The sequence below is a fragment of the Pseudophryne corroboree genome, chromosome 3, assembly GCF_028390025.1.
Source record: "Pseudophryne corroboree isolate aPseCor3 chromosome 3, aPseCor3.hap2, whole genome shotgun sequence".
Taxonomy (NCBI): Eukaryota; Metazoa; Chordata; class Amphibia; order Anura; family Myobatrachidae; genus Pseudophryne; species Pseudophryne corroboree.
Genome location: NC_086446.1, coordinates 696143873 through 696166534, shown reverse-complemented (window position 1 = coordinate 696166534; position 22662 = coordinate 696143873). Strand labels below are relative to the sequence as shown.

At 45.3% G+C, this 22662-nt stretch overlaps 1 protein-coding gene and 1 long non-coding RNA gene across 3 annotated transcripts in view; both read right to left on the bottom strand.

Moving 5' to 3' along the window:
• BLNK (B cell linker) overlaps positions 1-22662 on the bottom strand; it is a 438756-nt gene that overhangs the window by 336365 nt on the left and 79729 nt on the right. The gene's annotated exons all lie outside the window — the stretch shown is intronic.
• LOC135058181 (uncharacterized) lies at positions 1023-2771 on the bottom strand. The gene is made up of 3 exons (XR_010244658.1): positions 2420-2771; positions 2087-2139; positions 1023-1674 (listed from the first exon to the last, which is right to left on the bottom strand). It is a non-coding gene; the product is annotated as an uncharacterized LOC135058181 (long non-coding RNA).

Genomic DNA, 22662 nt, shown 5'->3' with positions numbered 1-22662 from the left:
GCTGGGGTTTTCTGTACTGCTGCAAGCAGATAGTCGCTGCCCATAGGGGAGTGTATTCAGGGCCGGTTCTACACCTTGTGGCGCCCAGTGTGAAAGTTTCCACTGGCGCCCCCCCCCCCCCCCCCCGCGGCAAAACAGTTTGTGCACGCAAAAAAATAGGGGCGTGGCCACAGTTATGCTCCCAGTAGCTGTGCCCCCAGATTACTGACCTCTAGTGCCTGTCCCTGGAGCCGGTTGCAGCGGACGCCCACACAGCCCACGGCGTCTGCTGCAGCCGTGGAGCGGCACTTGGACAGCAAACACTTGGACACGCCTGCGTTTCTCCAAACACTCCCAGAAAACGGTCAGTTGCCACCCACAAACGCCTTCTTCCTGTCAATCACCTTGCGATTGGCTGAACGAATGGATTCTTCGTACAGTCCATCGCACAGCAACGATCAGCTTTGTACCCGTGGGATGGACATGCGCATTGCGGTGCATACGCATGTGCAGTTCTGACCTAATCGCAGCGCAGCGAAAAAACCTAGCAGGCGATCAGGTCTGAATGACCCACTTAGTGCTAAATTGACACTTTTTTTTTTAGACCTCGCACATGTAATAGGAAGCGGGAACATGCAAACTTACATGGTCCTTACAATTCCACTACTCACATGCCCCAAACTCGCATACAGATGTTTAACCATTTTAAACATACAACTCACTCAATGTAATAGGGTGCGAGTTGAAAACTGCAGAGAATTAGTCCAAAAAACTCTCAAAAAAATAGACCTACTGTACCTGTTGTATATGAGACCTAAATAATAAATTATAAAAAAGCACAGTAGAAGCCCATTTTCACTGATTACACATATCTAAATACATTTCTAAATTAAAAAGACAATTTACATTTATTTAACCCTTAAATAGTGTATACATATTTAAGTTTATAACCTTTTATCCAAAATGTATCCCTAATCATACATAAAATTTAACATACTTTAAAAATAATGACAGACACAATGAAAAATATATTTTTTTTTTACTAAGCACAAAAACAAAAACACTCAACACATACACAAATACTTTGAAAAAACAATAATTATTTTTTAGAGGCGAAACTCCCTCTGCCCCTACCTGCCCTTTTAGGCACACCTCCATGTGTGAGCACACTGTGCCTGGGGGGAGTGGTTGGTGAACTGGTTTAGGGGGTGGTCATCTGGCTGCTAACCGACAAGACAGAGAGAGTTTCCATTGTGGCCCTTTGGCCTGCTGTCTCCCTTTGGAGGCTAATAATAAGTGCCTCTCTTGGGCCATAATTGTTTGGGTCATTTCAAGCATTCGTAGATGAAGATTAAGGGCCATTCTTGCTCGGGTCCCATGGGCCACTCTGATGATGTTAGTTAACTTCCTCAGTTGGTGGTTGATGGCAATCATTTGGACAGTTTGTGTCTGCATAAATGTCACCTGGGTTTGTCAGAATGAATCCAGGGACAGAGTCATCTCTTCCACCATTGGGGTGCGTTGAGGTGTTGGTGTGGGCTGTGGTGGGACCTGTTGCTGGCTGTCTATGGTGAAGGCAGCTGCTGCTGAGTGTCCAGCTGGATCAACTGGATAGACAGCCTCAAGGATGATTTCCTCCGTCCTCATCCAAATACTCCACCAGGACGACTGGTCTTGGCAGGAAAATAGAAGGACCTAAAAGGAGGATATTAACAGTAAGTAAACATACTTTCACTCAGCAAAAAGCACTGTTCCTAGTAATTTGGCCTACGTAACAATGCATGTGTTATAGATATCCATGCTTGAGCACAGGTGCATTCAGTAGGGACTCCATGACATTATTCAAATCCCAACACAAGCATGGTTTTTATGGCAATTTTGCTATAAGTTTCTACTTTACATATCAGTCTCTTTTAAGCGTTACACAATTTTTTTTTTAGTAAAAATCACTGATATGTTTGTGGCCTAATTCCATTATTTAATGGTTGCAGGCCTTAATGTCACAATGGTAATGGCATTACTTTTATATGACAGTATAGTTCTATAGCAGAGGCCTGCTGACCCATGGGATGGTTGTAATGTCATGGTTTTCCTGTTTAGGACTCACCAGCCTCTACTTTGTCTGTTTGAGTGTGACGCCTTTTGGCAGTAGCCTTCTTTCTTTGTGGTGCAGCAAAGGAAAGAAAGAAAAAGAAAGTTTCAGAGGTGTTTCATGGTTTACAATACATGTAGTTGTTGCAGAATGTGCATAATTTAGACCCCCCCAAACACACACACGCACACAAATGTCCCTCACTCTTCTAGGGTGGCTCAGACTCATGCGGATGAAGGGATCACATATTTTTACATTCTGTAACAGATTATGTAACTTTAAAAAGGGACAGTTCACACATATCTAGGTTGGTAAAGTTAAAAGGGGGGCATTTGTCTGTTTACTCACCAGGTTAGCTTTTGGATGATGAATGGTCTGTGTACTCATCAATATGGGTGCCAGGCGGTATTTCAGGTGGGATGTCCTCCCCCTTTCCTCCGTGCCTCTTGCATCTCCTCCACCATCTTGGCTTTCAAGATGTGCATCACATGATTGAAGCGCTTCTTGACAATAACAACTTCAACGGCAGGAGCTGACCACGGTCACTGCATCAGTGATGGACTGCCAAGTCACCTTTTTGTGGGCCGCTGTGGTCTTGTGTGCCTGAGTACTGAGGAGCCATTGGAATATAGGCACTATAGCATAAACCAGTGAACAATTCTTGTTGTAAGCAAAACAAACATTTCTGCCGGTCCGAGTCTTCCCAGGGACAGACACAGCTGGCTCCTCATTCTCCTCCTCCTCCTCCTCCTCCTCCTCCTCCTCACTACTTTCCTCCTCACTCTGATGCTGGGTGAGAATCACCTCCTCCTCCTCCTCCTGGTTCTCCTCACCCCTAATTCTCAGTCTGAAATACATCTCTAGCAGCAAAATAAGCACAAACAACTCACTCTCAATAGCACTAAACACTCCACTCCTTTACTGTCTCCATCACACACCTATTGTGAGGAAATGAGAGGTCTGTGACAATTAATATAGTTATCTATGTCTCATTTCCCATGTCAAATATGTACTTTTTATCCCCATATCCCTATACATTCAATTTGTCTGTTCATTCTCCATAGCATGTCCATTGCTGCTCACCCAATATTGTGTTTAAATCAACCTTAATATTGTTAATATATGCATTTGTGTTGTTACCTGTTACACTTTAAGTAATGTTTTCATGTTAGACCTAGTTTCCTATTGTTTACTAACACCACAGTGGACACAGTCATATATGTTGGCAGAGTGCTGCGGTGTTGGATATGGATGTTAGTCCAGACAATGGCACTTAACCAGATTGGAGGATTATTCAGAGAACAGAGGTAACAGTTTGTTATACACATAAGAGGTTCTGCAGCAGCAAGAACTTACATCAGAGTGACAGCGCAGTACAGCGGTTTCACAATGGCTACACATATGTAGAGTGCGGCTGGGACAGACAAGGTCACACTATGCAGGAGAGCATAAGTTACACGTCCATGCAATTTGTCTCTCCCAGGAAGAACTGGGAAGAAATGCGCGGTCCCGCCCAGACAGCAACATCAGGCACCTCTTCCCGCATTGAGCTGACACTAGAGGGTAAACGCTAGAGCAGGGAAGCGGCCTCTAGTGCTAGGACGGAGACAGATCGCTGAGTGCCCTATTCTCTAACAATATAAGGTACCATTGTCCCTATTTGTTTACTCCCTATTGTCCACCAGTGAGTTAACCAGACATGGTGGCTCTCTGGCTGATGTAATCACCGTGATTAGAATATGTATTGTTTTCCAGTGCTTTAAAATCCTAAGACAAAGAAGTCAAACACATCCCTGCAATATGAAGCTTCTGGGGTATTAGTAAAGCTTCCCAGAGAGCTGAAGGGAGATTCTATGCTCCTTGACTAAGAAGTAATGTTCTGTCAGGAGTTTGTAGTGGGAATTGTCATGTGGAATTGGATTACAGAAGTGTGCTGAACTGTTTTAACCCATTATGTTCAATATACCACTGTTGATTTTTCATCTACCACTGCGCCTGAGTGATTTGGAATCCAATATCTTCACACCTATCAAAGGACAAAATGGCGGAGATGGAACTTATATAGGGCTGTGAGGTACAACTCAGGTGACTTTTGATTGCCAATGGGTGACTTTCTTTTAAACTGTGCAACTCGCATTATGTACAGATGTGTCTATTTACATCTAGCCTCTCTGAACCTTAACCACTTGCCTGGCATGATCGCATCAGATGCGACCATATTAGCAACTACTTTATCTGACCTGGTCGCACAGGATGCGACCGGTCAGACAGTGTTTGCTGTGGCAGGGAAGGGAAACTCCCCTCAACTGCTGCTCTCAAGAGGGACCGGAAGGTCAAGCCCCAAGCCCCCCTAACCCACCTGTGTACCTGGCAGCTGTCTGGGGTGTAAAAAGTAACATTGCGATGGTCGTGATGTTACCGATGTTTTGGTGTTACCGATCTTCCTGACTGATGTTCCGATGTTTGAGAAAATTATTTTTTTTCAGAATTTTTTTGAAAAAAAATTTTCTTCGTTTTTTTAACTAAAATAATTCTGAATAAGGTTAAATTCATGGTCTTCCCTAATTCACTGATAAAATAACCCGGCATTTTCTGAGTGGTTTTCGTGGAAAAAATCGTCAGTTAAGACAGCCTTTCTAGTCATGCCATGCCGTCTCACAACTTAGTAGCACCGTGTGTGTCTTTTTGTGCAACTTTTTCCATCAAAATGGAAAAAAAAATATGTGAATAGGATGCACAAGCAGCTTTTGCTGATTAAAATTATATGCGGCATGCCTATATTCTTTGTGCGACTGCAGCTGTATCTGCACATGAAATGCTATGTTACAGTGTTCTCCTAAAAAACATTGTAACGTAGCATTTCATATGAAGGTACAGAGCAGTCGCACAGAGAAAATAGGCATGCCGCATATAATTTTAATCATCAGAGTCTGCTTATGTCTTATTCACACAGTGATGCGAATAAGATGCATTTTTTGCAAAAACACTCACAGAGTTGCATGGGACATGTCAGCTCACTCACGCCAGGCATCTCCCACTGTGTGGCGTATTGAGGCAAGATGTATGAGGACACATTTGTAATTCGCATTCCAGTTTGCATGATTCTCGCAGGCTTCCCTATGAGAAATCTTGAGTGATGTCGCATGCGAGTTACTTAGACTCGGAAATCTCGCACTCTACTACATTGTGTGAGTTGCAGGAACAAACTTCTACTGAAATCACAGCAAGGAGGTTCAAGTTTGTTCTTGCAAACAGACTCGCAACTTATTACACTCCATCGATGACCTTTTCCTTATCTCCAGGGGAAAGGATAAGTGCATAAACACCAACATGGTGGAGATATATAGCATTATTTGGCACAGGGAGTGACTGGATGATCAGCGATCGCATTATGTCATGGTCATGGACATAGGGCCTTATTTAGGTTTGTTAGCAATCCAGAAAAAATACACAACAGGGCAAAACCATGAGCAGTGTAGTGGGGCAGATGTAACATGTGCAGAGAGAGTTAGATTTGGGTGAGGTGTGTTCAAATTGAAATCTAAATTGCAGTGTAAAAATAAAGGAGCCAGTATTTACCCTGCACAGCATCAATATAACCCACCCAAATCTAGCTCCCTCTGCATATATCTGCCCCACCTGCAGTGCACATGGTGTTGCCCAGTTGCTTGCTTTATTGGTTTGCTGACAAACCTGAATAACCCCCATAGGCCACAATAAATATATAATTGTGGCCTACAGTTACACCAGAGGGACATCAGATTGCTCCTGTAACACAATACAAGTTCTTTTACTGAGGCCTATTAAATGGATTATATAAATAAATGCCATGTCTGCAGCTATCTGGGAGTGATAGTTCTTCACTCTTATATTCGTGGCAGTCTATGAAGCCATGTCCCCAAATGTAAATGTTTGAATCACTGTCAACCACTTAACTGGCACGATCAGATCACATGCGACCGCATCTCCCCACTGTGTCCGCCAGTTTTTGATGGGGAGATCTGTTCTGCAGATGTGCCTAATATAATATTTAAATATAAAAAAAAAACACTTTTTAAACTATATTAAATTAAAAAAACAACAACAACTATGTGAACAGTTTTGAAGGGGAAAATCGTCACTTAAGTGGTTAAAGCACATGGCTACAGATTAAGGAAAAATAATCTCTGTAATGTTAGCAAGCCTTTGTCAAGCGGTATTGCAAAAATATTGTAAATAACTCTATTCTCTACTATAATGTTTGACTACAAATCAAAGCACCAAACCTGTGATGTGACAGGTCCAGGAAGTTTATGTAGACCTGTTGCTTTCGTATCAAATTTCTGCTTAATTCCACATTAACATGTAGTTAGTAGCATATGTTAGTCCCAAACTCCCATGCTTGCCCCTGCTACAGAAGCAACTCTACTCCCAAGGCCCAGTGAAAGCGCCGGCAGAACACTGTAACGTAACCATGGGATGATCAAAATGCTTCATTCTCCTGCAAAGGACAAGTTTATGCGCCACCCTTCCAGCCAAAGCCGTTATTAGACTTTTTGGTGCCCAGTGCAACAAAGAGAATTGGCACCTCTCTCCCCCCCCGACCATTTTCAAATAGGGACATAAGGAGCATGCCTCGGTGGAATGGGCATGACAACATTGATCCCAGAGAAAGGCCATGCTATGATGCCTTATATATATATATATATATATATATATATATATATGTATATACACACACAAACACTGTATGTCTATATACACTGCTCAAAAAAATAAAGTTTTTTTCTGGTGCGGTTGGCCCTGGGTTCCTCCTAATGCAAGACAATGCTAGACCTCATGTGGCTGGAGTGTGTCAGCAGTTCCTGCAAGACAAAGGCATTGATGCTATGGATTGGCCCTCCCGTTCCCCAGACCTGAATCCAATTGAGCACATCTGGGACATCATGTCTCGCTCCATCCACCAACGCTACGTTGCTCTACAGACTGTCCAGGAGTTGACGGATGCTTTAGTCCAGGTCTGGGAGGAGATCCCTCAGGAGACCATCCACCACCTCGTCAGGAGCATGCCCAGGCGTTGTAGGGAGGTCATACAGGCACGTAGAGGCCACACACACTACTGAGCCTCATTTTGACTTGTTTTATGGACATTACATAAAAGTTGGATCAGCCTGTAGTGTGTTTTTCCACTTTAATTTTGAGGGTGACTCCAAATCCAGACCTCCATGGGTTAATAAATTTGATTTCCATTGATAATTTTTGTGTGATTTTGTTGTCAGCACATTCAACTATGTAAAGAACAAAGTATTTAATAAGAGTATTTTATTCATTCAGATCTAGGATGTGTTATTTTAGTGTTCCCTTTATTTTTTTGAGCAGTGTATATACTTATTTTATACACATTCATTTATAGAGCACTGCAAGAAAATGGATTTGGACACAAATCCTGTTTATACCACATTCATGCACTCGACCCGAGATATTTCAATATACTGTCACACCCAGGACTGAAACCCACAACCTGCTTCATCCCAGCCAAACACCCCTCCCACCAAGCCACTTGTTCCCACTTAAATGCTATGAGATTTCAAACTATATAATCAAACAGATCCATGCAATGTGCAGCCACACACAGTGGCGTAACTTCGTCACTGTTGCCCGGACGCAAGATAAATATTGGTGCCCCCTATTTCCTATATTAAGATAAGTGTGTGTGTGTGTGTGTGTGTTCTGAAAAAAAAATGTATATACTGTATTTATACATTTAATTGTCTTTTATTTTAATTCACACATTTCTTAGTAGTCATACCCAGGATTAGAACCCATGACCAGTTACACTAACAGCAGACACTTTACTGATGGAGCTATTTGCTCATGTATAAGAAGCATGAGAATTCTAACTATATGAAGTTACGTGTAATTGTCAGAGAAGTATCTTCATGTAGTTAAAATTCTCATATTTCCTATACAGGAGCAAACAGCTTCATCAGTAAGGTGTCTGCTTCCAGTGTAATAGGTTGTGGTTTCTAATCCTGGGTGTGATATTTGTAAAATGTGTATATTCAGTATAATAATGAGGGTGTGATTTGTAAGGTGCAGGGACCAGTGAGGAAGTCGGACACTCCGTTGCCTCCCAGGGTTCTGCCTCTGGCCACACATCCAATCCCTTGCAGCCACACACCACATAGATCTGCCCAGCCGCAGCAGTGATCACCCCTTCACAAAGTACAAGGTAAGCTTCAAATAGTTAAAAGGTTAAAGTAATTAGATAATTGAAATTTGACAAGTGTTGCCAACAGCGCCCCTTACCCTGCAGAGCTATATGCGGAGCACACACCTAGTTACGGCCCTGCTTCCACCTTCCAAGGCCCTTGACCTATTCTTCACAAATGTGTTACTAAAGTAACAATAGCTTTCGGACTGGTAATTAAAACTACTCATTTGCATAAATGCTGTCATGTATTTACTTTTCGGATAAAGATTTTTTATCTGTGTCATTGCAGATCTATTTTCTGTGTCTTCTGCTTAGCACCACTGTAGCAGGCCTTTCTGTCATTTTTATGTTCTTGAATATCAACTCCAAAAGACACATGTAACTAGTGCCCTATGTATTATGCATTACTTGTCACACAAATCACAATAAGCTGACAGCAGGATTTGACCTCGGTTCTTTCACTTCTTATATATGACTTTACAATACATAATAGTTTTAATGCTGGAAACCAAGTGATTGGGTCACGGTAAACTGCATATTTAAACATTTATTTATTCTTCCTGAGGTGCAGAGAGGGTGCTGGGGACCAGTATATACTGTTGGAGATGGCTCTTTAATACAGATAGCCCCTGCACGCCTGGGGCATGGGAACTGTTTAGAGAAGGTCTCTGTTAACAGACACTGTATAGGCAGCTGCTGGATAATATTGCTGCTGAGAAAATCTAATTTGGAGGATCAGAAAAGGAAATAAAAAAGATTAAAAGGAACAGAGGCAATTTTCAACAGGGGGCATTGCATTAAGTATAACCTTCAATGTTTGATTGGGAGAATATTTTTATCACATGAGATTTGTGTTTTTTAACTTTTTTATTAATGAAGAAAGACATTTCTGCCAAACCATATGATTAAGGAGAATATTTTCTAGATATTGATTGGGTTGCCTGTACAACAACCCCACAACCAAGTACCCTCACTACAGTATAAACTAAGAATGGTGGGAGGCTGGATCATAGCACAACAGGTGGGCATGGTTACACATACATGCACTCATGGGCCCCTACTGATGCCTGGTAATTGCCCCCCCCCACCTCCAATGATGGTAATAACCATTAGCAGCTCTGACTAGATGCTTCTTATTAGCTGATTACATACTGTTGTTTGCCAGCTGATACTGCTTAAATCACTAGGGTTGTGGTTATTTGTGACATGTAGTTAAATGATTAAGTGCTACAAGCTGTCTCTTAACTGAGTATTATTGTGCATGACTCAACAGCCATAAATGACATCACATGTCTGAGTCACCAGACTTAAAGGTCAAACTGATCAGACTACAGGTGCATGTTGTCTACTTGGCTCTATAAAAGGATCTGCATATGTCCAAGCCTTTCACAGTGTTATTGGAGCATCACAGTGCAGAGATTTATACTTTATCATATTGACTGTGGTTTATCTTCTATCACCTGCATCCTGTTATATATACTCTGGTTTGGACAAACCTACTTGATCACATCTGATTTGCACCTACCAACTTGTAGGCATCTGCCAATAGCTACAGTATGTATATTATATTAAGTTGCAGTTGTCTTTATACACCGAAACCAGAGCATAATGAGGGTCATGTGCCCTCACATATTAAATACACACAAGGAAATAAACATATGGATGGAAGATAATAATACAATAGCAAATTAATCTCACATTTACTACTACACTGATGTATTATCTGCTCAGCTCAGCAACATGTGGGAAGGAGCCAGACTCACACTCCTCCTCCTCAACTGGGCAGCAGACATGACACAGTCACACCTGCACTCAGGTGAAGGGGACTGCAGATTGTGACACTGAGACCAGATTCACACAGTGACAGCAGGCTTGATGCCGGAAACTGCAGTGATATCATTGCCCACCTCATCCCAAACAGGCCTATGCTACACAATAGAACAGGACCCCCAATTTATAGTAAGTGAAACTGCAGGATCCCTAATTCATAGTAACACACATTAGGGCCCCCATTTATAGCATGCCACACATTAGTGATGCCCCTTGTAACACATTATGACACACAGTAGTAATGCCCCTTGTAACAACACATTATGCCACACAGTAGTAATGCCCCTTGTAACAACACATTATGCCATGTAGCAGTAATGCCCCCCTTGTAACAACACAGTATACCACGTAGTAATAGTGCCCCTTGTTACACATTATGCCATGCATTAGTAATGCCCCTTGTAACAACACATTATGCCACACAAAGAATGGGATATGATAAGAAGAAATGAGGAATGTATGCATTTCCCTGCAGTCTGTTTAGTCAGTGTAAGTTGGAGGTCTCTCTCAGAGACATCATTCATTTTTTTTTAAAAGTGTGACTGTGACGGAATCAGCGGTGGTGTGGGCCCAGGCTACTGTGTATGCATCCGCGTTTTAGAGAAACCCCACCCACCGTGACCGAGCAGACAGACAGCCTGGAGGCATGTCTGCATATTAGCTGAACCAGCTCTGTATTGGTTACTCCTGACATTCACCTGGTTCCAATACTACTGCTTTTAGCAGGATGCGGTGCTGGTTTCCATGTGTATCTTTTACACCTAGTACAAAGTGGTGCAAGCCCGCGCTGATTTTGACTAGAAGCAAACCAAGGGTTTACATAGGACTCAGACACACTGCAAGATGAGCAACATTCTGCACCTGTGCCAATGTGAGAGCACACAAGGCTGATTTTCATCCAACTATCAAGTCTTTTACAGCATTTGTTTACACTTCTTTGCTGCTAATAACCATAACTGTTGTGACGGGAAGCATCAACAAACCGCTAGTCGGGATCCCAAACGTCCCTATACCGACGCCGGAATCCCGACCAGTGGGTAAATACCAATGCCGGCGCCACAGCCTTTCCTCCCTCTATGGGTGTCCACGACACCCATAGAGGGAGAATAAATCCTGTGGTGAGTGCAGTGAGCCATCGTGCCCACAGCGTGGTGAGTGCAGTGAGCCCACAAGGGACTTTCTAGCGCTTGCCCCGCTGCCGGCGTACCGGTGGCCGGGGATCCCGCTGTCGGTATACTGACTGCTGAGATCCCGCCCACCGGCTTTACGTACCGATCCTGTTGTGACAGCATCCTTTGACCCCTCCTATTAGTATCAGTGACGTCAGTGCCTGAGAGTCCTGGCATAAAACACATCTATACAGATAACGTGCTATTTTATAAGCCAATGGAAGGAACTTGTGTCTCTGTATATGTCCAAAAGGAAAATTGTTTTTAAAAGGCAAATTCCTCCAACAACTATATGTCTTTGTTAGTGATGAGCGGGTTCGGTTCCTCGGAATCTGAACCCCCCTAAACTTCACCCATTTTACACGGGTCCGAGGCATACTTGGATACTCCAGTATTGCTCGGTTAACCCGAGCGTGCCCGAACGTCATCATCCCGCTGTCGGATTCTCGCGAGATTCGGATTCTATATAAGGAGCCGCGCGTCGCCGCCATTTTTAACTTGTGCATTGGAAATGATAGTGAGAGGACGTGGCTGGCGTCCTCTCACTTTGTTTCAGAACTTTCAGGGGGCTGCAAATATCTTTATTCTGGGGACCAGCAGTATTATATAGGAGGAGTACAGTGCAGAGTTTTGCTGACCAGTGACCACCAGTATTATACGTTCTCTGCCTGAAAAACGCTCCATATCTGTGCTCAGTGTGCTGCATATATCTGTGCTCACACTGCTTTATTGTGGGGACCAGCAGTATATTATACAGGAGGAGTACAGTGCAGAGTTTTGCTGACCAGTGACCTCCAGTATTATACGTTCTCTGCCTGAAAAATGCTCCATATCTGTGCTCAGTGTGCTGCATATATCTGTGCTCACACTGCTTTATTGTGGGGACTGGGGACCAGCAGTATTATATAGGAGTACAGTGCAGAGTTTTGCTGACCAGTGCCCACCAGTATTATACGTTCTCTGCCTGAAAAACGCTCCATATCTGTGCTCAGTGTGCTGCATATGTGATACCCTGAAACTGCAGCCCAAATCAACTGTGGCACTACAGGTGCCAGCATGACTTTAATAAAAGTAAAATGTTTGCTGGAGTTGCATAGCACTGTGCCAGCAGCCTACGGCTTGCAGCACAGAAGGAGTTAACAGCACAGCTCATAGCTATACAGATTAGTCTGCAAAATGCAAAGGGCATGACTCACTCATTTGCAGACTCAGAGCGGGAAACTGAGAGCGGGAAACACAGAGCGGGAAATCCCAGATAGAATGTGTACCTGGGAATGCAGGGTTATAAAAAGGTTGTCCTGCAGCAGCCTAAGGAGAGGACAGTCAGTGAGGAGAGTAAGCAGACAGTGAGGTGAATTTAGCCAGAAAGATGTAGCCCCAGTGAGGGCTCCCCACATGTTTAGGTGGGGAGTGATGCCAGCCACAGCAAAGCACCTGATGACAGAGGGAGACATCGCAGTGTAAGAGCAGCAGTATGCAGAATCCAGTGAAAGGGTGATGCCAGGAGAAAAGTGTGCTAATGGTGTGAGTCTCAAGAGGTATCTGGGTGAAGTGGTCGGAAGCCACACGGCGTGAGTAAGCGCCCCCATGGAAAAGTATCTCGAGAGGTATCTGGGTGAAGTGGTCGGAAAGCCACGCGGCGTGAGTAAGCGCCCCCAAGGAAAAGAATCCTCGCTAAGTAAGAGAGAGAGAGACGGTCACCTGATGTGTAGCACTACTGGTCACAGAATGCCCTGGTACGTAATGCTGTTTGCCATGTATATGCCGCTGCGACTAAGCGATGCGCTGGAGGAGGTGCCCTGATGTGTGATCCACTGTAACTTATGCTTTGTGCTGGAGGAGCGTTCACAAGTTATCCCTGCAATCTCCCTGTTTGATGTTTAAATAAACTTTATGCTGTTTATCTGAGATGGGCTGGCGCCCAATTCTTTATGCGCTGCACCGACACCTGTAGTCCACACCCACAATGTACTTGTAGTTAAAGACCTGATTCTTCAGGGGACCCTCTGGTAACTGTGCCTGAACCCATGACCAGCCGGGGCAAGGTAAGGGTGATGTACTATACACAGTGACTGCAGATCTTGCATACCTAATACTAGTGGGCTATCACACATATATCTGTGCTCACACTGCTTTATTGTGTGGACTGGGGACCAGCAGTATTATATAGGAGGAGTACAGTGCAGAGTTTTGCTGACCAGTGACCACCAGTATTATACGTTCTCTGCCTGAAAAACGCTCCATATCTGTGCTCAGTGTGCTGCATATATCTGTGCTCACACTGCTTTATTGTGGGGACTGGGGACCAGCAGTATTATATAGGAGGAGTACAGTGCAGAGTTTTGCTGACCGGTGACCACCAGTACTATACGTTCTCTGCCTGAAAAAGGCTCCATATCTGTGCTCAGTGTGCTGCATATATCTGTGCTCACACTGCTTTATTGTGGGGACCAGCAGTATATTATACAGGAGGAGTACAGTGCAGAGTTTTGCTGACCACCACCAGTATTATACGTTCTCTGCCTGAAAAACGCTCCATATCTGTGCTCAGTGTGCTGCATATATCTGTGCTCACACAGCTTTATTGTGGGGACTGGGGACCAGCAGTATTATATAGGAGGAGTACAGTGCAGAGTTTTGCTGACCAGTGACCACCAGTATTATACGTTCTCTGCCTGAAAAACGCTCCATATCTGTGCTGCATTGTAGTATATAGTAGGAGTACAGTGCATAATTTTGCTGACCACCAGTATATAATATATAGGAGTACGGTACAGAAGGCCACTGCTCTACCTACCTCTGTGTCGTCAAGTATACTATCCATCCATACCTGTGGTGCATTTCAGTTTTGCACAGTTTGCTGACCACCAGTATATACTATATTGCAGTACAGTACAGTAGGCCACTGCTCTAACTACCTCTGTGTTGTCAAGTATACTATCCATCCATACCTGTGGTGCATTTCAGTTTTGCACAGTTTGCTGACCACCAGTATATAATATATAGCAGTACAGTAGGCCACTGCTCTACCTACCTCTGTGTCGTCAAGTATACTATCCATCCATACCTGTGGTGCAGTTCAGTTTTGCACAGTTTGCTGACCACCAGTATATAATATATAGCAGTATGGTACAGTAGTTCACTGCTCTACCTACCTCTGTGTCGTCAAGTATACTATCCATCCATACCTGTGGTGCATTTCAGTTTTGCACAGTTTGCTGACCACCAGTATATAATATATAGCAGTACGGTACAGTAGGCCACTGCTCTACCTACCTCTGTGTCGTCAAGTATACTATCCATCCATACCTGTGGTGCATTTCAGTTTTGCACAGTTTGCTGACCACCAGTATATAATATATAGCAGTACGGTACAGTAGGCCACTGCTCTACCTACCTCTGTGTCGTCAAGTATACTATCCATCCATACCTGTGGTGCATTTCAGTTTTGCACAGTTTGCTGACCACCAGTATATAATATATAGCAGTACGGTACAGTAGGCCACTGCTCTACCTACCTCTGTGTCGTCAAGTATACTATCCATCCATACCTGTGGTGCATTTCAGTTTTGCACAGGGAAGAGGTGGCGCCTTCCACCATTTGCACGCCCCCTGCAAGTGCTGGAAGGAGCACCCGCAGTCCAGTTCCTGATAGTCAAATTGAAGATGTCACTGTTGAAGTACACCAGGATGAGGATATGGGTGTTGCTGGCGCTGAGGAGGAAATTGACAAGGAGGATTCTGATGGTGAGGTGGTTTGTTTAAGACAGGCACCCGGGGAGACACCTGTTGTCCGTGGGATGAATATGGCCATTGACATGCCTGGTCAAATTACAAAAAAAATCACCTCTTCGGTGTGGAATTATTTTAACACAAATGCGGACAACAGGTGTCAAGCCGTGTGTTGCCTTTGTCAAGCTGTAATAAGTAGGGGTAAGGACGTTAACCACCTCGGAACATCCTCCCTTATACGTCACCTGCAGCGCATCTATCATAAGTCAGTGACAAGTTCAAAAACTTTGGATGACAGCGGAAGCAGTCCACTGACCACTAAATCCCTTCCTCTTGTAACCAAGCTCCTGCAAACCACACCACCAACTCCCTCAGTGTTAATTTCCTCCTTACACAGGAAAGCCTATAGTCCTGCAGGCCATGTCACTGTCAAGTCTGACGAGTCCTCTCCTGCCTGGGATTCCTCCGATGCATCCTTGAGTGTAATGCCTACTGCTGCTGGCGCTGCTGCTGTTGTTGCTGCTGGGAGTCGATCATCATCCCAGAGGGGAATTCGGAAGACCACTTGTACTACTTCCAGTAAGCAATTGACTGTCCAACAGTCCTTTGCGAGGAAGATGAAATATCACAGCAGTCATCCTGCTGCAAAGCGGATAACTCAGGCCTTGGCAGCCTGGGCGGTGAGAAACGTGTTTCCGTTATCCACCGTTAATTCACAGGCAACTACAGACTTGATTGAGGTACTGTGTCCCCGGTACCAAATACCATCTAGGTTCCATTTCTCTAGGCAGGCGATACCGAAAATGTACACAGACCTCAGAAAAAGAGTCACCAGTGTCCTAAAAAATGCAGTTGTACCCAATGTCCACTTAACCACGGACATGTGGACAAGTGGAGCAGGGCAGACTCAGGACTATATGACTGACAGCCCACTGGGTAGATGTATTGCCTCCCGCAGCAAGAACAGCAGCGGCGGCACCAGTAGCAGCATCTCGCAAACGCCAACTCGTTCCTAGGCAGGCTACGCTTTGTATCACCGCTTTCCAGAAGAGGCACACAGCTGACAACCTCTTACGGAAACTGAGGAACATGATCACAGAATGGATTACCCCAATTGGACTCTCCTGGGGATTTGTGACATCGGACAATGCCACCAATATTGTGCGTGCATTACATGTGGGCAAATTCCAGCACGTCCCATGTTTTGCACATACATTGAATTTGGTGGTGCAGAATTATTTAAAAAACGACAGGGGCGTGCAAGAGATGCTGTCGGTGGCCCGAAGAATTGCGGGCCACTTTCGGCATTCAGCCACCGCGTGCCGAAGACTGGAGCACCAGCAAACACTCCTGAACCTGCCCTGCCATCATCTGAAGCAAGAGGTGGTAACGAGGTGGAATTCAACCCTCTATATGCTTCAGAGGATGGAGGAGCAGCAAAAGGCCATTCAAGCCTATACATCTGCCTACGATATAGGCAAAGGAGGGGGAATGCACCTGACTCAAGCGCAGTGGAGAATGATTTCAAAGTTGTGCAAGGTTCTGCAACCCTTTGAACTTGCCACACGTGAAGTCAGTTCAGACACTGCCAGCCTGAGTCAGGTCATTCCCCTCATCAGGCTTTTGCAGAAGAAGCTGGAGACATTGAAGGAGGAGCTAAAACAGAGCGATTCCGCTAGGTATGTGGGACTTGTGGATGGAGCCCTTAATTTGCTTAACCAGGATTCACAGGTGGTCAATCTGTTGAAATCAGAGCACTACATTTTGGCCACCGTGCTCGATCCTAGATTTAAAACCTACCTTGTATCTCTCTTTCCGGCAGACACAAGTCTGCAGAGGTTCAAAGACCTGCTGGTGAGAAAATTGTCAAGTCAAGCGGAACGTGACCCGTCAACAGCTCCTCCTTCACATTCTCCCGCAACTGGGGTTGTGAGGAAAAGGCTAAGAATTCCGAGCCCACCCGCTGGCGGTGATGCAGGGCAGTCTGGAGCGAGTGCTGACATCTGGTCCGGACTGAAGGACCGGCCAACGATTACTGACATGTCGTCTACTGTCACTGCATATGATTCTCTCACCATTGAAAGAATGGTGGAGGATTATATGAGTGACCGCATCCAAGTAGGCACGTCAGACAGTCCGTACGTATACTGGCAGGAAAAAGAGGCAATTTGGAGACCCTTGCAGAAACTGGCTTTATTTTACCTAAGTTGCCCACCCTCCAGTGTGTACTCCGAAATAGTGTTTAGTGCAGCCGCTAACCTTGTCAGCAATCGGCGTACGAGGTTACTTCCAGAAAATGTGGAGAAGATGATGTTCATCAAAATGAATTATAATCAATTCCTCCGTGGAGACATTCACCAGCAATTGCCTCCAGAAAGTACACAGGGACGTGAGATGGTGGATTCCAGTGGGGACGAATTAATAATCTGTGAGGAGGGGGATGTACACAGTGAAAGGGGTGAGGAATCGGACGATGAGGAGGAGGTGGACATCTTGCCTCTGTAGAGCCAGTTTGTGCAAGGAGAGATTGATTGCTTCTTTTTAGGTTGGGGCCCAAACCAACCAGTCATTTCAGTCACAGTTGTGTGGCAGACCCTGTCGCTGAAATGATGGGTTTGTTAAAGTGTGCATGTCCTGTTTATACAACATAAGGGTGGGTGGGAGGGCCCAAGGACAATTCCATCTTGCACCTCTTTTTTCTTTTATTTTTCTTTGCATCATGTGCTGTTTGGGACTATTTTTTTGAAATGCCATCCTGCCTGACTCTGCAGTGCCACTCCAAGATGGGTCAGGTGTTTGTGTCGGCCACTTGTGTCGCTTAGCTTAGCCATCCAGCGACCTTGGTGCACCTCTTTTTTTCTTTGCATCATGTGCTGTTTGGGGACTATTTTTTTGAATGCCATCCTGTCTGACACTGCAGTGCCACTCCTAGATGGGCCAGGTGTTTGTGTCGGCCACTTGGGTCGCTTAGCTTAGTCACACAGCTACCTCATTGCACCTCTTTTTTTCTTTGCGTCATGTGCTGTTTGGGGACTATTTTTTAAATCTGCCATCCTGTCTGACACTGCAGTGCCACTCCTAGATGGGCCAGGTGTTTGTGTCGGCCACTTGTGTCGCTTAGCTTAGTCATCCAGCGACCTCGGTGCAAATTTTAGGACTAAAAATAATATTGTGAGGTGTGAGGTGTTCAGAATAGACTGAAAATGAGTGGAAATTATGGTTATTGAGGTTAATAATACTATGGGATCAAAATGACCCCCAAATTCTATGATTTAAGCTGTTTTTGAGGGGTTTTTGTAAAAAAACACCCAATTCCAAAACACACCCGAATCCGAAAAAAAAATTTCAGGGAGATTTTGCCAAAACGCGTCCGAATCCAAAACACAGCCGCGGAACCGAATCCAAAACCAAAACACAAAACCCGAAAAATGTCCGGTGCACATCACTAGTCTTTGTTTGTTTTGAGGGTAGTTAGCCCTTGCATAATATTTCCTTTGAATAATATTTTTATGTAAAATAAATGAATTCACAAAATCCTACGGTACTTGTAATCCCTTGAAGTACTTCTTTGATACCAGTAATTACAAGTTACAGCAGCTATACTTGGTGCAAATAATACCTCTGGAAACAGCAGAGGCGTCACCAGGTGTGGTGATACCTGGTGTGCACTCTGCATTACTGCACACACCACTCACCTCGCCGGAGCCAAAAAGGGGGCGTGGCCTGATTTGAAGGGACGTGGCCTCGCGGATCTCCTCTTCACTCCGGGGGCGTGTCCAGCTTACCCAGGCCGGAGATGCTGGCTGCCCCCCGGAGACTGTACAGCACAGTGACGGGTCCTTATCTGTGACAGCAGCCGAGTGCTGCAGAGAATTATCACACTGCAGCACTGGGCTCCTGTCACTGCAGAAGAGCTGGCACTTTGGTGTCACTCCTTCCGAGGGTGACACCTGGGTGCGGGCCGCACCCGCCTTCTGACGCCACTGGGAAACAGGCATGTTTAGACTTATGTACAACTCTGCATAGCCCGTAGTTCCATCAACTTGCCCCCACTGACCTGTGCTTACATGGAAATGTTCTGTTACAGCCAGAGCCGGATGAGGAAGGGGGGCAGCACAGGGTAGGAGTGCCCCTTCCACAACACTTCTTGCCTGTCCACAGCCACTGGCCCCTGTACAGCAGCACAGTAGCAGTGACACATTAGGTAGGGAGAGAGGAGACTCCTGGGTGGGGAAGGGAGGCTGGCACGGAGGAGCAGCAGCTGTCTTCTTTCCCCCTGCCAGATGTGTTGCAAATCAAATGCGTACACCTCTGCATCACCCGTATTTTCATAGGCTTGATCCAGGAGCAAGCACAGTGTGAAATCATGCAAGATATGCTCTGCATATAGGTTTGTGCTCAATTCTGCATCATGTTCTATGTTTTGTGTGCTTTGTTTTGTATGTGACACTTTGGGAAATATGAAATTGAGGTAATTTGCTCTTCTTGTCTTCAGCTTTGAGTCACTTGTGTGACTTCCTCAAAATGTGACAAAGATTGAAATGAATTTGCATCCTAAGTAGAATACCACAATTTTTTCCCTGCAATTTTCACTATCAAATATAAATATGTTTTGGCACTTGCGGTCCTAGATCTATGCACATTACTTCCAACTGCAAGGCTTGCCTTTTTGTTTTTGTATAAGAAATATTGGCCATAATTGGGAAATGTTCTTTGGCGTTGAAGACGTAGCATAAAATACAAGGTGCTCTAATGCGATAATAAGATTTTACTTACCGATAAATCTATTTCTCGTAGTCCGTAGTGGATGCTGGGACTCCGTAAGGACCATGGGGAATAGCGGCTCCGCAGGAGACAGGGCACAAAATAAAAGCTTAAGGATCAGGTGGTGTGCACTGGCTCCTCCCCCCATGACCCTCCTCCAAGCCTCAGTTAGGATACTGTGCCCGGACGAGCGTACATAATAAGGAAGGATATTGAATCCCGGGTAAGACTCATACCAGCCACAACAATCACACCGTACAACTTGTGATCTGAACCCAGTTAACAGTATGATAAACGCAAAGGAGCCTCTGAAAAGATGGCTCACAACAATAATAACCCGAATTTTTGTAACAATAACTATATACAAGTATTGCAGACAATCCGCACTAGGGATGGGCGCCCAGCATCCACTACGGACTACGAGAAATAGATTTATCGGTAAGTAAAATCTTATTTTCTCTGACGTCCTAGTGGATGCTGGGACTCCGTAAGGACCATGGGGATTATACCAAAGCTCCCAAACGGGCGGGAGAGTGCGGATGACTCTGCAGCACCGAATGAGAGAACTCCAGGTCCTCCTCAGCCAGGGTATCAAATTTGTAGAATTTAGCAAACGTGTTTGCCCCTGACCAAGTAGCTGCTCGGCAAAGTTGTAAAGCCGAGACCCCTCGGGCAGCCGCCCAAGATGAGCCCACCTTCCTTGTGGAATGGGCTTTTACAGATTTTGGCTGTGGCAATCCTGCCACAGAATGTGCAAGCTGAATTGTACTACAAATCCAACGAGCAATCGTCTGCTTAGAAGCAGGAGCACCCAGCTTGTTGGGTGCATACAGAATAAACAGCGAGTCAGATTTTCTGACTCCAGCCGTCCTGGAAACATATATTTTCAAGGCCCTGACAACGTCAAGCAACTTAGAGTCCTCTAAGTCCCTGGTAGCCGCAGGTACCACAATAGGTTGGTTCATGTGAAAAGCAGAAACCACCTTAGGTAGAAATTGAGGACGAGTCCTCAATTCCGCCCTGTCAGAATGAAAAATTAAGTAAGGGCTTTTATATGATAAAGCCGCCAATTCTGACACACGCCTGGCTGAAGCCAAGGCTAACAGCATCGACACCTTCCATGTGAGATATTTTAAGTCCACAGTGGAAAGTGGTTCAAACCAATGTGACTTTAGAAAACTCAACACCACATTGAGGTCCCAAGGTGCCACTGGAGGCACAAAAGGAGGCTGTATGTGCAGCACCCCTTTTACAAATGTCTGAACTTCAGGTACTGAAGCCAGTTCTTTCTGGAAGAAAATCGACAGGGCCGAAATTTGAACCTTAATGGACCCTAATTTTAGGCCCATAGACAGTCCTGTTTGCAGGAAATGAAGGAAACGACCCAGTTGAAATTCCTCTGTAGGGGCCTTCTTGGCCTCACACCACGCAACATATTTACGCCAAATGCGGTGATAATGTTTTGCGGTTACGTCCTTCCTGGCTTTGACCAGAGTAGGGATGACTTCTTCTGGAATGCCTTTTTTTTTCCCCTCAGGATCCGGCGTTCAACCGCCATGCCGTCAAACGCAGCCGCGGTAAGTCTTGGAACAGACAAGGCCCCTGCAGTAGCAGGTCCTTTCTTAGAGGTAGAGGCCACGGTTCGTCCGTGAGCATCTCTTGAAGTTCCGGGTACCAAGTCCGTCTTGGCCAATCCGGAACCACGAGTATAGTTCTTACTCCTCTCCTTCTTATGATTCTCAGTACTTTTGGTATGAGAGGCAGAGGAGGGAACACATACACTGACTGGTACACCCACGGCGTTACCAGAGCGTCCACTGCTATTGCCTGAGGGTCCCTTGACCTGGCGCAATATCTGTCCAGTTTCTTGTTTAGACGTGACGCCATCATGTCCACCTTTGGTTTTTCTCAACGGTTTACAATCAGGTGGAAGACTTCTGGGTGAAGTCCCCACTCTCCCGGGTGAAGGTCGTGTCTGCTGAGGAAGTCTGCTTCCCAGTTGTCCACTCCCGGAATGAATACTGCTGACAGTGCTATCACATGATTTTCCGCCCAGCGAAGAATCCTTGCAGCTTCTGCCATTGCCCTCCTGCTTCTCGTGCCGCCCTGTCTGTTTACGTGGGCGACTGACGTGATGTTGTCCGATTGGATCAACACCGCCTGACCCTGAAGCAGAGGTTTTGCTTGACTTAGGGCATTGTAAATGGCCCTTAGTTCCAGAATGTTTATATGAAGAGATGTTTCCATGCTTGACCACAGGCCCTGGAAATTCCTTCCCTGTGTGACTGCTCCCCAGCCTCTCAGGCTGGCATCCGTGGTTACCAGGATCCAATCCTGAATGCCAAATCTGCGGCCCTCTAGTAGATGAGCACTCTGCAGCCACCACAGGAGAGACACCCTTGTCCTTGGCGACAGGGTTATCCGCTGATGCATCTGCAGATGCGATCCGGACCATTTGTCCAGTAGATCCCACTGAAACGTTCTTGCATGGAATCTTCCGAATGGAATCGCTTCGTAAGAAGCCACCATTTTCCCCAGGACCCTCGTGCACTGATGCACTGAGACCTGTCCTGGTTTTAGGAGGTTCCTGACTAGCTCGGATAACTCCCTGGCCTTCTCCTCCGGGAGAAACACCTTCTTCTGGACTGTGTCCAGAATCATTCCTAGGAACAGTAGACGTGTCGTTGGAATCAGCTGCGATTTTGGAATATTTAGAATCCACCCGTGCTGACGTAACACTACCTGAGATAGTGCTACTCCGACTTCTAACTGTTCCCTGGATCTTGCCCTTATCAGGAGATCGTCCAAGTAAGGGATAATTGAAATGCCTTTTCTTCGTAGAAGAATCATCATTTCGGCCATTACCTTGGTAAAGACCCGAGGTGCCGTGGACAATCCAAACG